The sequence below is a fragment of the Drosophila virilis genome, chromosome X (genome assembly GCF_030788295.1).
Source record: "Drosophila virilis strain 15010-1051.87 chromosome X, Dvir_AGI_RSII-ME, whole genome shotgun sequence".
NCBI classification, from domain to species: Eukaryota; Metazoa; Arthropoda; class Insecta; order Diptera; family Drosophilidae; genus Drosophila; species Drosophila virilis.
The window spans coordinates 22,138,547-22,150,068 of record NC_091543.1 but is presented as its reverse complement, the minus strand read 5'-3'; the positions used below and the strand labels follow the sequence as shown (position 1 = coordinate 22,150,068).

The 11,522-nt window shown below is 39.8% G+C and overlaps 1 long non-coding RNA gene across 2 annotated transcripts; it reads right to left on the bottom strand.

The window, feature by feature from the left end:
* Window positions 1–3,107: 3,107 nt before the first annotated feature.
* On the bottom strand, window positions 3,108–4,728 carry LOC116652118 (uncharacterized). 2 transcript variants are annotated; one of them, XR_011416616.1, is made up of 3 exons: window positions 4,488–4,728; window positions 3,733–4,429; window positions 3,108–3,659 (listed from the first exon to the last, which is right to left on the bottom strand). It is a non-coding gene; the product is annotated as an uncharacterized lncRNA (long non-coding RNA). The 2 variants fall into 2 exon arrangements; XR_004305123.2 differs by having other exon boundaries at window positions 3,109–3,659; window positions 3,733–4,432.
* Between the last annotated feature and the right edge of the window lie 6,794 nt (window positions 4,729–11,522).

Genomic DNA, 11,522 nt, shown 5'->3' with positions numbered 1-11,522 from the left:
TCTAATTCTAGCAAAACTTCTGGATAGATTTGATGTGGCCAGCAATACCAGAGCTCCAAATCGTAAGCTTCCCAATTCCGTTTATATCGTGGCCTATACGGATTTGCCTGATTTGTGCCAGTAATTGAATGTATCATTTGAGGGATCTTTTATAGCTTCCAAAATTGGTCAATGGACGTTATTTACATCATCACGCATTGCTTGTACTGTCCTGTCCAGACTGAGTTGTGATTATGACAGCTTCTGTGATAGTCTCTCATTTTCAGTTGCGTCGCGAAACTCCCAACAAATCAGTTAAAAGAAAGTAAGTTACAGCACTTTTTAATTTCTTGTACAAATGTTTGTAGCCGGCAGAAGGGGGCTTCCCTGACGACATAAAGTGAATAACCTGCTGATCTTCAAAATGATCGGAGTCCATCTTCCCTTATTCTTCTTTATGCACACTTAAAGATTTTGGTTCAACGCTTAAATGCGAGTAAAACAATTGGTGGATGTGAAGTTGCGGTATACAACCGGATGCCGCGATCCTCTTACATCGAAAGAGATGTAAATAGTCCCTCCTACACAACCAAATAGAAGTGTCTTTAATGGGTGGGTACCTGCGAAAATGATGGTCCAAGGGGACGCTCCTTTACGTTTTAATAAATCCTGTAATACGAATCGAAAGATTCAGGAGCTCACCTTATGCTCATTGACCTTAATGTCCGCTTGGAGATATCAAATTTGGTATGTGGGTTCTCGTGCGGTATAAACAGAATAAACTTATAAACAAAGAAACTTACTTTAGGTACAAGGAAGTGTTTATGAAGAAAAATAGCTAATTGTTAACTTGTTTTAGATTGGCCCGATTCTTAAAAGCATATATATATTTTCGATTCCCAAAATGATAGTTAATCTCACTTCACGAACTTCTCTAAAATATAGCACACATTAGAATATTCGGACAATATTTATTTAGTTTAGGTACCAAATAGATTTATATTTGATAGATTGTGACAAAGTTCCGGCTAGAATATCGTCAACAATTTAATCTGAGAGTGTATTTGTAATTCGTCTTTCTGTCAACTTCTGTCCTTTCTTCCGCTCTTCCATATTTATTACTTAATCAGTTCGTTCCGCTCGGCGATCGAGTTATACGCAATCCATGTAGTTATTTAATATGTATGTAGGCATAAATAAATATATATATATATATACATATATGTATATATATGTATGTTTACTTAGCGTAGCTGATGGTTGGGATTGGATTGTAGGACTTTGTTGTTAGGCAACAAATTGCAACAAATTGCTATAAATGATTATTCATATTTTGTTATCGTTGTTTCCCAGGGCCAATTCAAGCAATGTATGTAAACACATATTTGTGTACGAATGAATACATTCGCATATGAGTATACTATAAATACATGTCTACAAATTGCACATACGCCCCGTAAAAGCGCGCCAAACAGAAGGGGCAGAGCGTAGGGAGGATCTGGAAAGGGGTGGGCAGCTGATAGCGAGCTACGTTGATAGCATTTTGCCATTATATGATCTATATGGACACATTATGATGCTCTCTATATCATTTACACTGGGCCAGCTCACCAGATGGTGACATGGGCCCACGCATTTGGCATATTTCTTTTGGCCTCTTCACGCTTCAAGCAGATCGATTTCTTTAGATGCTTTGCGGCAAAGTGGACGTCAAACTGACGCACATCGTCTGCCAAGGTGGATGTGGTTGTGGCTGTGGTTGCGGTTCTGGCTGCGGGATTGGATGCCAAGTTGCCAGGTCTGGCAATGAGTGTCCTAGCCAAACGCGTGTGACCCACTTTCCGTGATAATCGCTAAACGCAGCCAAAAAGCCCATAAATAAGATTTCCGATTAACGGGGCCAGTCGGCGTCGCAGACCATTAAATGTGTCGCCGCCGCCGTCAGCGACGAAACTGAAACTGAATAGCTTCCAAATGTTTGGCTACCTTTGAATATACTATGAATACCTATTCCCATTCCATCTATAGTGCACGGATAAGGATTTGAAGACGTCTCGCTTGCAAGCGTTTATTAATGGGGCTCTCCATTTATGGCTATCATTAAAATATTATATTTCAGAGTAATAGATTTATGTTAACTAATTGATGCATTCATTAAATATATACCGTATATAAAAACTTATTTATATACAAATTTATTAATTTATTTATGCAAGTGCTGTAAACAAAGCTATTTTTGTTATTGCAATTGTAGTTGGCGGCATATTCGAATTTCATATGGGTTAGTATACAAATACTGCCATCTCGTGTGGATACCAAGTGCAACTTTGTGAGTGCATGAATGAATCAATGAATGATTACCAAAATCAATGATCCGACAGTATTTGCATAATACAATTGATGTGTGAACCGACACCAAGCCCGAAATACCGTCCGTCTCAGTTGAGGTATTAGTCAGGAGCATTTGATTAAAAACAAGCAAATTGAATGCACAATTATTTTTGTATTTTACATATATGCATGCATACATATATATTTGGTATATGGCATAGTATATTTTGCGACTCGTAGTACTATAAAAATGTATGTATATGAGCTGCTTTTTACTTACTAAATGCAAAAAAAAAAGCCAAGCGTCAAATGTTGCTGTTACGTGTTAAAAGGTCTCGCACGTGTAATTGATTCATAGACAAGCGTAACACACACTCACACGCACACACACATTCACACTGGCAGACACTCACACACTTGCAAACACAAACACGGAAGTGAAATTCATTTGGTTACAATGTTGCGCGAAACTGCGTAAAAGATTTCAAATTCGCACATACGAGCTGCGAGAATTTATGTATTTATTTCTGTGCAGTGTGTGGGATTCTATATACATATATCTCTCTCTCTATACTTTATATATAGTATGCAACTTATTTTCCTGATTGACTGACTGACTGACTGACTGACTGACTGGTTGAACATGACTTTTGAACTTTTGTAAGAAAAGATAATATATATATTAAAGACGTGTTACACACTTCGGCTTCGAATTTCGGATTCTTAGTACGAAATAGAAAATATCTATGAAAATATACATATATTTTGAAACGGTAAGATTTAATTTTTTCACGGGCAGGAAAATTGATCTCAAATGTAAGGCAAAAAACATGAACCGGACAAGGCCGGAATATATATATACATATATATGTATGTTTGTGTATATCTTGCGACACGAGCACTTGGGGGCGTGGTATGGCATTTTTGGCTGGCATGAGATCGTGAATGTTTATAAAAATATCTGGCCGCCTGTGCAAATAACGTGTTTATGCACAATGCAAACAATTTTTATTTGTATCATGAAAATTAGGAAAAAGTTTCTTCCAGTGCGTAAGAACTAGATTAACTGAATGATCCAGGCTTCTATGAGGATATTCTTAAGTATTGTCTTCCTTCTTGGCTTGCTGCTTATCAGCCCGTCTAACTTGATACTCTCTCGATACCTAATACGATACCTATTAACAATATTATCAATTCTGCTTCCATGATGGTAATGGGAGGAGGTTGCCAGACGTGGACTTAGTGCTTGCTAATTAATGGCATTCATTTATTTTGTGTTTTGTCGCAAGGCTTGAATAGTTTTCCACTTCGCTCGTAATAATCAAAATGACAGTTCAGGCAAGCGTCACCTGGATGATATGTTATTATAACATAAGCATAAACATACTTTTCTATTTTTAATCATATATGAATCATAATTACCAGTGTATGTATGTAAGTGCAACTGTTTGTTCTGATTGATTGATGAAGTGACTGATGAGCGCAAACTGTCAGAGCTTGAAGGCTTAAATACTTATGGAAGATACCGGAACATAAGCGAATTATAGTTATGTTTTTCATTCGAACTGGTTTAGGCACATTCTACAATAGCTTTGAAGACGTGCTGCGCACTTTGCATCCCGCTGACAAACAGTAGTATGGAAAGATTAAGGTATTTTCACGGGCGGAAAATGGGTGCAAAGTCTTATATTTATTTTATATTTTTGTATAAGCATGTGTACATCGCCGCACTGCCTTTAAATTTTGTTTCTAGCTATAGCGAGCTTTCGAAGCTTTACATATTTTGACAGCTAAAATTATGCAGTTGCTGCTTGTACAATATACGAATGCTAAGTATGGGTGTGTGCGTGTAAAATATATGGTACCATATGGAACTTCGTATACATTCGAGCGCTTTTAAGGCTAATCGAATGGCTTTCAGACATTTTAACATAGCTTCAAGTCAGAAGTATTTAGTTGCAATTTGACAGCCCTACTTGTCAACGCAGTTGCTAAAATATAGAATAAATATAAATGGATAGAATGCTGTCCAAGATCTGTGCAGTAATTAAATCTTGGCTAGATTTTGATGTGCTTGCGTTTTGGTGACATTTTGACATGTGCTCTACTTATGTCTCTTCTGCTGCAAATCTTAAATTGAGGGTAAACATAATTTTATAAACGTACATTCAACTTACACGAAAGAGTCAAAGTCCCAAATTCCTTCTAATTCCGATTCTGTTAAGCTGTCAACTCAGAAAATCTGGAGGACTTCGGGCATCTTACTAAGAGAGAGACAAAAAGTTGCGAACTGGATTCCCACAGCCTACCAAAAAATCACTCAAACATAATGATGATCTGCCTTCTACTCACACAATCTCTATTACCAAATTGCTTTGCTCTTCTCTGTTGGGATGTCGTTTAAATGACCAGCTTGAATGATTTTCAAAGAGCAGCGCTATCCAATAGAACCTCTATTAGCCGCTGCTCCAACAAGACAGCAAATCTGGAGCAGGGGCTGTCTGTTCCTTCTACTAACGCAACTGACCCCTCCCTCTGGCGTAACCGGTATACAGGACATATCGTCCCTTGTGCAAAGCAAACGTAATTCCTTAAATTGAAGGTTTTTTATTCCTGGCCAATTACAGGCTCATTGTGTACAAAAGAAAATAACGTAGAGCTCCTGACAATCCAATGGCCGAGAGCTCCTACCAATTTTAATGGAGTTCCTTGCTGGAAAAGTTGATTGTCCACCAAAAAGATTATTTTAATAAGAAACGTTTAAGCCTCTAGGGACATTTTGTTTGAAAAGGGAACTGTCCGTTAATAGTGCTTTTAACGTGCATAATAACTATATATGAAAGAGTTGACTTCCGTAATTTTCAAAAAGTCATTAAATCGGTTATTTCAGATAGCGTCTGGAGTCACTAAAGTCCATTGAACTTGTTCGAACCGAGGCAAATAAAGGGATGTCATTTTAAATAAGTTTGCTTCTTTGTTTCTGTATCTGTATCTGAATCTGCTGTTGTTGTTTTTGTTGTTCTTTTCCATAATGCACACACATAAATGGTGTGTATTTGCAGATTTTGAAGGCGGCTTTTAAATATGCAAGTGTATTTCATTTCCATGCATGACAGGCAGTTAAGTAACTCTCGCTTTTGGCGAAGCCAACGACTTTTTGATTATGTTCAAGCTCTTGTTCTTTCCCTCAGCTTTAAACTAAAAACAAACCAAAAAATAAATATATATATATATATATATATTTTTTTTTTATGAATATATACCTCTTTAATACCCTTGCAGAGAGTATTCTAATTTTGACACGAAATGTGTTACGCATAGAGAAAAAAGTCCTTAACACTATATATATACATTCTTGATCAGTATCACCTGTCGGGTAGATAAACATATGTCGACTATGACATGGATCTGCCAGTTTGTCTTTTGTTGGAGTCGGTCGAGTCTATATAATGTTTCTTCTTTAAGATACCTTGACGAGACTTGGCATTTATAGACTTATCTTAAAAACATCCTATTTCTCTGTTGTAGAGCTCTTTACACAGAATCGGTCAAAGAGTATTTGTATGCAAGACTTTGGCCAGGCTATATTGAAATGGAATTCTCTTGCAGAGGCAATCTGTCGCTTAGGTAGGCTCATGTAGGAAAAAACGCTTCTAAGCCGTTTATCTGGAAGAGTGTTTAATCTTCGATGCGCCATTCTTTGCAGATTTCCATTTATTTTTTTAGTTTAAAGTTTAAAGCAGACATGCAGCCCACATCGGTTCATATCAGCGGTCGGCCGATCGGTCGCTCGGTTGGTCGGCGGCGTCGTCATCATCATTTTTTATGTGGCAACTGTCATTAGCTTCCTTTTGCGCTGTTATTTATTTATATGAAGTTGACTCTGGTGACGGCGGGAGACGGGAGACGGGAGCCGGGTAGGGGGCGTCGGCTGAGGCGGCGGCAACACTCAAATTGAAGCCAGAGACGCATAATTGCGAATTATCAGCATTTTACATTGACATTCTACGCATTTTTAATGACTTCTTTGGCCCAGAACCAACTCGTCTCCGACTCCGACTCTGACTCTGACTTCGACTTCGACCCCCAAGCAGTTTGCTAAATGTGCAAAATATTTTCCCTCATATTCTCTTTTTTCGTATTGCCCACTGCATATCCTGTCACAAAAAAAAAAAGAATGAGTTTCAACTGTCTGGTGCACGCCAAGAGAGAGCTGCCTAATGCAGGAGGGGCAAGAAAAAAAAAACTTAAATAACATCATTGGCATTTGACAGGCAGACGACGCGTCGTCGTCTTGCATCCAGATCCCAGTCCATTTAAACACCCACCCACCGCCCCCTGCTCACACCTCCACGCCATCAACATTCTAGCCAGCTTTAATTTTATGCAGCGTCAAAATTTTTGGTTACCCAACTCAAATGGATGTCCCTCGTTCCCGTTCCCGTTCCCTGTACGGGTCCCGTTTCCCCACTTGTTCCCGATTCTGACTCTTTGTTCAGCTGAATATGGAGCTGGAGATGAGGCATTCAAGACAATTTTGACACATTTTTGATGTGCTGTACAAATTAACATGAAGGGGGCCAGGATGTCTGTTAACTGCTCTGTCATGCTCTGTTAATGCAAAAACTTGTCGATTTTGGTTTGAGCTCTGCCGATTCATCATTCGACTGATTCTCAGGAGCTGGAACTGGTTCGTAGTTTTATTCAGATACCGTTAATACAACTCTGGGGCAACACTACCGCAAATATACCTCTTCATTTCATTCAGGTAGCAACTTTCCACTATAGATATATTTTGGTGTATTAGTAAGACAACACAATATTTAATTATACTCTATTTAGTTTTTATATTGTAATTTAGTATTGTATTCGATCTCATTAGAGTCGATTATTTAATAAGGTATTTCCTCCAGTAAAATAATATAATTTTAGTTTGCATCCAAATTTCCTCCAAACAGAGTGCTTCTTCTGCATACAAGCAACACATTTACTTCTGCGAACTTTCGGTTTGAATTTCTATAAAGAGAAATTCCATCTTCCTAGCTCTTAAGGTTTGGGCTGTGCTTTAATCAACAGTCAGTCAATCAGTAAGTCAGAACAAACGGTTTGATATATTTACATATTTATATTACGCCATTTTAGAATATTTTCTTCATTTGAAAGTTTATTTCTTCATTATCAATCAATACATTAAAAAATTGCACATAAAATGAAGAAAGGTAGCTCCCTTAGTCAGGAGTGCCGGGAATATGTTTGTAAGACAGGGTATTAAAGTCAATAATTATCGATTCTGATGAAATGAGGGAAGATATCCATTATTTAAAATAAACTTGATCAGAGCATGATACTCAAGAAACTATTTCAATTGCGTTTCAACTTCCGCATAATCCTAAGCATTTCAATTATGGTAAGTGGACTTTAGTTGAGTTTTGTTCACAAATTGCCACAGATTTCACATATAACAAAGCAAATGCGTGTCAGGGACTTGATCTTTGATTAATTGATGGCTTTTTACTAAAGCATTTAAATAGGTAGCGCCTATTTTATTACTATATAAATAGTACTCGTGTATTTGATTAGTTTGTCGGTCTGCCAAGGATCGCTTGCGGCAGTTTTATGTTTTCTTATGTTCCCATTATTATTGTTATTATTTGGAGAACTCCAATGCTTTGACCGCTCAAATTCTGTTTTATTTTATGCAGCTTTAGCATCTACAATAAGTACAACAACAATAACAAGAACAGCCGCAGAAGAGGCTGATGCGAAGACCAAGACGGAGACGGCGACGGAAACGCAGACTGAGACCCAGACCAAACTGAGACCGAGACCGAGACCGAGACCGAGAACGAGACCGCGACCGAAATTGCGAGCGAACCCGCATAATAATGGCCATACAAGTGCCTGCTTTCTGGGAACACTTCTGGGTCGTGGCGGAAGTCGAAAGTGTGAAATTCTGCGAAGCGGCTGCGTCATTGATTAGTTTTATGAATGAGGCCCCTCGGACTTGGATCTACATAGCAAATGTGCTGCGTAGAGAGATATGAATCGCAGCTAGGCTAACCCAAAACTTGTCGCGCTATTGAAGTAAGTGTTCGGGCCATAAATCAGCCGAGCCGGCGATCGTGTCTTGCCATGTTGCTACATGACACGCATTGCTCCCACTACCCCAGCCCCAGCCCCAGCTCCAGCCCCAATCCCAATCTCAATCCCTACTCCTACCTGTTACCGATGGTCTTTTTCGATTTGCAGTTGTCAAAAATTCGCACATTTTTTATACGGACATGGTACTCACTCACTCACCGGCCCCTCCCTCCCGACCCTCCCGGCCCTTGCCCATGACGCCTTTGTCATGTAGCCGGCAATTAAAATTGGTTCCCTTCTTCAGTTCAGCCACTCAACTGGGCGTCGTCCGTCGTCCGTCGTCTGTCTTCCAATTTGCCGGGCACAGCTGTTAAATAATTTATGAAGTGCGTAGGGCTTCTGGTGCGCATTTCAAGCAGCGCCTGTCGACTTGGATGTACACATGTATTTATACCATATAGTACGAACATATTTATATACAAAGTTACATAAATACTTAAATATATACATACATATATTGGGGCATCGCCTCACGCACTTTTTGTGCGCAGCCCCGGAAAATATTTGTCCACGCAATTTTTGCTCATTAAACTTTTTGGGCACATTTTGCGAGCTGCATGCAAATGCCGCTGATTAACTTTGCCAATCAACGGAGGGCCTTCCAGGTGAGAAGAGTTGAGGTGAGGGCAGACCGTGGTAGGTGCCCGGGGCAGACCTTGGCGCCAGCTTTGCTAGGCGACTGCGCTGAGGCAGACTTCAATGGCAGCCCATAAATCAACAGGTTAAACCAGAGCCACACGCGCCATGGCGTGGAACTGTAACCAAAACTGAAACCGAAACCAAAACCAAAACCAAAACTGAAACTGAACCTGAAACTGAACCGAAACCAAGTAAACCCCACTAGAGCTGAAGCCACGTTCTGGCCCTAACTGGGGGCAGCTGGCTTTTAGCATTTTTAGCATTTACCCGCACATCTTGAGCCAAGCGTGTTTGCTCAAGCACAGCAACAACATATCCCGCCACGGGCGCTCGTTCGCGGTTCGCCCTCGTAATGCAAGTGTTAAGTCTGGGCACGGTCTGGAGACGGCCAGCAGAGCCCAAAGCTAAGCCGTAGCCCTGGCCAAAGCCTGAACCTAAGCCTGAACTCAAGCCCAAACACAAAAGCGCAACCTGATTAATTATGAATTGGAATGGAGTGTCTGCACTTGGACTGCACTTTGCTGCACTTGCAACCGCGCGCGCGGCACTTTTCATATTTTTACGGTTGCGGAGTTCGCGGCGCGACTGCAAATTGTCTAGGGGCGCATTCGAGCAACAACTTTTGTCACGCTATAGGGCCAGATGGGCGCACAGGGGCGCAACTGCAGGTGAATGTTGTTGAATGCAACAGGTGCGTATCCAGCCTTCAATTACTTTATTCCAATACGTATATGAATGTTACTTTTTATCATAATCAGGTCCGACTAAATGCAAACTAATCATCAAACTCGTAATAATAATAAATATCTTTGAAAATTTTCCTTTGTCATAGCAAAGCCTTGATTTCAATCAATTGTTCGTATGGGAATTATAAAATATAGTACTCCAATGAAGATATAATAGGTTCTAATATTCAAAAAAAGGAAAAGTATTCTCTTTTCGATTGGTTTCTATTATACACTCTTGTCCAGAATGTATGTACTTTATGGGATCGAAGGCGTCTCCTTCATCCCTGGAATACAATTTTTATAGATATGGCCCCACATTTACCATCAGCTGCTTAGCTCAGACGTCTTGGACTGTGCTCGGCTAGCACAAAGAGCTGTTTAGGGCCCCGGAATGACTGCAGACCGCTACTGGATGAGTTTTTCAAGACGAGCAAGAAGACTTTATTTACTTGTGAAGACGCCAGCCACTGGGTCTGGGGCCGCACTGCACAATGCTCAGTGCTCAATGCTCAGCGGCACGTCTCAGTGTCTTTATCATATAAACGGTGCGATTTAAATTAATAATTAAGCGGGGCTTGTTCTGGGCTGGTCTGGTCTGGTGTGTTTGCGTTTGAGTTTTGGCTTCGCGTTATTGGTGAGGGTATCTGCCAGCTGTTCGTCTTCGACTCCGTGTCGGTTGCAGGTGGATGCGGATTAAGCTGCCACAAGGCGCAATAAATCAACGGAGACATTGGCCGGCACCGAGTGCAGCCAAATGCGAAGCCTTCCCCCTGACAGAGGAAACGAAGTTCGTGTCATCATTGATATGCCATATAAGATTCTGCCTGATTCTCATTACCGATACTGACAACTAGCGCGCCTTGCAGCTCCGAAAGCGCGGCAGTTACTGAGCCTAAAAGATAAGGCGTATATCATTAAATTATGACTGACATGAATTTACATAGATGACTATTAGAAATACCCGGGGGATTCCATTTTTAATAATTTCTAAACTGAATCGATTGATTACAAAACCAATATGTTTCATTCAAAATTATAAGGGAACAAATTCTGAATGTGAAAGAATACGAAATTATTCTACATTTTTTATTGATTTTACCCATAGAACCCCAAACGTGTGTCACATGTTGAGGCATGCATATTCGATTTAATAAATTTATTAAACGTCTATCGAGATAAAGAAACTGGGGGTCACCAATCGGGTCTGGGTCTATTGTGCCTCTCACTGGAAAATAAATTCGTTTTACTAAAATTTGCAATCATATCATATTTTATAAGATTGTTAATCGACAAATGATTCAACCCTTTGATTTGGCTCACGAACTTGCTTCGTTGGATTGCTAATCTTAGATGAATAATTTAAATTAGCTGACAAAATATTGCCAAATCAAAAATATATATAGAAGGAATATCAATAATAAAACTTTCTAATTTTTAAAAAATAATTCTGCTAGCTTTCAGTTAACCTCGGCTTCCGGGCTTAAGAACGAATATGCTTGGCATTGGGTATCCACAAGTCGGGCACTCACGGCCAGTCAACCTGTACTTGCGGGTATACACACATACTTATACGAATCGATATAATAATTTTCATTGAATAGATAGGTCTTTGGAATACAGAATACCAAAAAAGGAATTTGGATTTAGTTAAAAGAGATGAACAATGTGTGATTGGGGGCCAACAGAAATGAAGCGTCGCCAAAG